Below are 3,953 nucleotides of genomic sequence, written 5' to 3'. Positions count from 1 at the left end.
CGCCCCCTTTCCTCCTATTGGGGGAAGAAGGGGAACGTTGGCAGACCGTGATTGCCTATTGGACAAGATCCTGTCAGTTATCAGTAGATCGAAACGTACGTCAGGGATGACTGATGTCTGTCCCCCTCCCTCCCCTCCCCGCCCTGCCCTCCCCTCCCTCCTTTCTCTCCTTCCCCCTTCCCTCCCCTTCCCCCTCCCTTCTCTCCCTCCCTCCCTCAGCAATGCACCCTCCTCCCACACTCCAGAGGCCAATGCACCATACCTCCTCCAGGGAGATAGACCTTCCATCTCCAGGGACTTTATCAATCCCTTCCCACCCCATGAGGACTGTGCACTATAAGGGGTAGTTCCCCTTCCACCTCAGCCTGCAGTATCCCTCACTCACCCACCCTAGTAGGTAATGACTCTTCCCCTCCCTGCCCCTAAGGTAGTAATCTTCTGATTGCTCTCAGTGCCACTTGCTGATAACTACAGGTGTAGGAGAATAGAACAGATGAATGCATGGCTGGGGATGTGCAGCAGGGAGGGCTTAACATTTCTGAGGCATCAGAACCATTTTTGGGGCAGGTGGGACCTGTACGTATTGAACAAGTTACAGCTCAGCATGCTTGAAACCAATATCCTTGCAAGGAGGTTTGCTATTTAAGAAGGGCTGCAACGACAAGCCAGGAAACTACAGTCCGGTGAGCCCAATGTCGGTGGTGGGAAAGTTACTGGAGTGGATTCTGAAAGACATGATCAACCTGCATTTGGAAAGATTTGCACTGATTGGGAAGAGTCAGCATGGCTTTCTGTGTGGGAAACCATGATATGATAGAATTTTACAATGGATTTGAAAGCACCATAGTTCAATGCAAAACTAGCGACTTAAAACTAAATGGAAACCATGAAGGCAAGAAAGGAGAGTTGGTTATGATTGATTAGGAGAATGCACTGAAAGGCATAAGGGTGAACAGGAAATGGTTAGCTTGTGAAGAAATAATGCACAAGTTGCAAAAATTATATATTCCTTTAAAGCATAAAAACCGAAGGATATGTGATTCATCTTTAGCCCACCAGAAAAATTAAAGAGGCTAATAAAGTTTCTAGAAATAGCAGCAGACACGAGGATTGGAAGCAGTTTAGAACTCAGCAAAGGTGGACAAAGAAATTGAAAAAGAAAGACAAAATAGAATAATTAGAGCAGATTGGTGAGAAACATGAAAACAGGGTGGAAAAACTTTTATAGATATGTAAAATGGAAAGATTGGTAAATGTGGGTCCATGATAGAGGCAGGAAAGTTTGTAGTGGGGAAATAAGGAAATGGCAGAGCAATTAAACAATTAACAGAAGACACACAAAACCTGCTGGAAATATTAGTAAATCAAGAATCCACAAGACTAAGGAACTGAAGGAGCTAAGTGTTAATCAAAATGTAGTACTGGAGAACTTTGAGTTTGAAAGCTGATAAATCTCTACTTCCCAGAGTTTTGAAAGAGGTGGCTTTAGAGATAGCGGATGCTCTGGTTATCATCTTCCAAAGTTCTATAGATTCGAGATCATTCCTGTGGATTGGAGGGTAGCAAACTCGACTCTACTATTTAAGAAAAGAGGGAGGGATAAGAGAGAGAACTGCTGGCTTGTTAACCTAACATCATAGAGTCATAGAATTATAAGCACAGAAACAGGCCCTTTGGCCCAACTTGTCCATGCTGACCAAGATGTCTACATGAGTTAGTATCAATTGCCAGGGTTCAGTCCATATTCCTCTAAACCTTTCCTATCCATGTACCTGTCCAAATATCTTTTATACATTGTAATTGTACCCGCCTCTACAACTTCTTCTTGTAGCTCATTCTGTAAAGCATATACCTGTTATCATATCTATATCCATATTCAATATACCCACTACCTTCTGTGTGAAAAAGTTGCCCCTCAGGTCCCTTTTAAATTTTTCCCTTCTCATCGTTGACCTATGCCCTCTAGTTTTAGAGTCCCCTACCCTGGGAAAAAGACTATGACCACCCACCTCATCTATCCCCATTTTATGTGCCTCTGTAAGGTCACAGCTCAACCTCCTACGCTCCAGAGAAAAAATGTCCCAGCCTATCGAGCCTCTCCTTATAACACAAGCCCTCCCAGTAACATTCTTGCGAATCTTTTCCGCACTCTTTCCAGCTAATGACATCCTTCCTATAGCTGAGTGACCAAAACTGCACACAGTACTCCAAGTGTGTAAGCAAAATGCTGGAATTTACAATGAAGGATGTAATAACTGAACACCTTGAAAAGAATGATAGCATTGAGCAGAGTCAACATGTATATATGCAAGGAATATGCATGGAACTAATTCCCGGGGTGCACTGACACGGTGATTGGCAATCAAATGAGATCACACCCGTGAATCCTGCAGTGAATGACCATCTGCCAACATTTAGAGAAGATATTTTTAATAGTCACAGGTACATTGAAACACACAGTGAAACGCCTCTTCTCTGTAGAGTGTTCTGGGGGCAGCCCGCAAGTGTCGCCACGCTTCCGGCGCCAATGTAGCATGCCCACAACTTCCTAACCCGTACGTCTTTGGAATGCGGGAGGAAACCGGAGCACCCAGAGGAAACCCACGCAGACATGGGGAGAACATACAAATTCCTTACAGACAACGGCTGGAACTGAACCCAGGTCGCTGGCGCTGTAATAGCATTACGCTAACCACTACAATGCAAGGGGCACAAGCCAGCCAACCCCAATGAAAAGAGCCCAAAGAATCAGGAATAAAAACAGAAAATGCTGCACTCAGTAGGTCAGGTAGCATATGCAGAAAGAGAAGCAGTTAACGTTTCAGATCTGCAACCCTCAAATGTTTCTCTTTCATCAGCCTGACCTGTTGAGTTTTTCCAATATTTTCTGCTTTTAGTTCAGATTTCCAGTATATGCCATTTTTATTTGATTTCCAAAGAATTGGAAGACTGAAGTAGTTGGATTTAAAAATGTTGTAAATCTATCCGACTGAATATAACTGTTTACTCATTCATTACTAATCACACAAAAAAACAAGTTATGAATTATATGTAAATATGTTGATGATGTTCCTCTCGAGTGCTGTACCAACTGCACCTAAATCTAAAAATCTTTGGAATGTCATAGTTACTTAGTCTTTGTGCCCCAGGGCACACCTTACTACAGTTTCACTGGGAACTCAACTTAACACACAGAAAAGCTCAACGCCAGCAAAACAGAGCACCAACACGGAATTTACATTTTCATTCACTTTGCTGGAGAGATGCCACATTGTGGCCTTCAAAATTTGAACATTGACTTTAGTCTGATTTCATTTATCTATTTTATTATTTATTTATTTTATTGTTTATTTATTTTATTTATAATCCATAGAAGATGTCAGATTTTAATAAATTTGCAAGGTTTTTTGTAGACACTGATTTGAATTACGTCATGCCTTAGAGAATGAATGTAAATGTATCCCTTGACTGAAGATTTTTTTAGTAACGAAAAGCATCCAATTTTGTTGAAAACACTACTAAAAATAAAAAAAACCTAAATGAACTAAAACCAAAATTCAAACCCTAATGGTTCCTGTAAAAATACAAATTATACCACGTTTTACGGGACAGTTCTATACAGGTTAGGTGATGAATCCTCCAGGATAAGCTGCAAGCAGAGTTACTAACCCTACTGCAGATCTATATTCCCTGAAAGAAATTACTGTCAAGCTAATTGAGTTTTTATTGGAGCTAGAAGTCCAACAAACTGCAACTCCTCTACCAAGTCTGACCTTCCAGCTATTCTGCGCATGCTCGCCGCGCCACTCTAGCTGTCAATCATTCCTATTTTCCTGGCTGCCCCACTATTGCCTTTATATTTCATTTAGAAGAGATTTTTTTGGGAAGTGCATAATTACATGGATAAATTCATCTGAAATTCCAATGCTTCATTCCAATTATGAATTGCAGTT

The sequence above is a fragment of the Pristis pectinata genome, chromosome 29 (assembly GCF_009764475.1).
Source record: "Pristis pectinata isolate sPriPec2 chromosome 29, sPriPec2.1.pri, whole genome shotgun sequence".
Taxonomy (NCBI): Eukaryota; Metazoa; Chordata; class Chondrichthyes; order Rhinopristiformes; family Pristidae; genus Pristis; species Pristis pectinata.
This window is presented reverse-complemented; position numbering follows the sequence as displayed.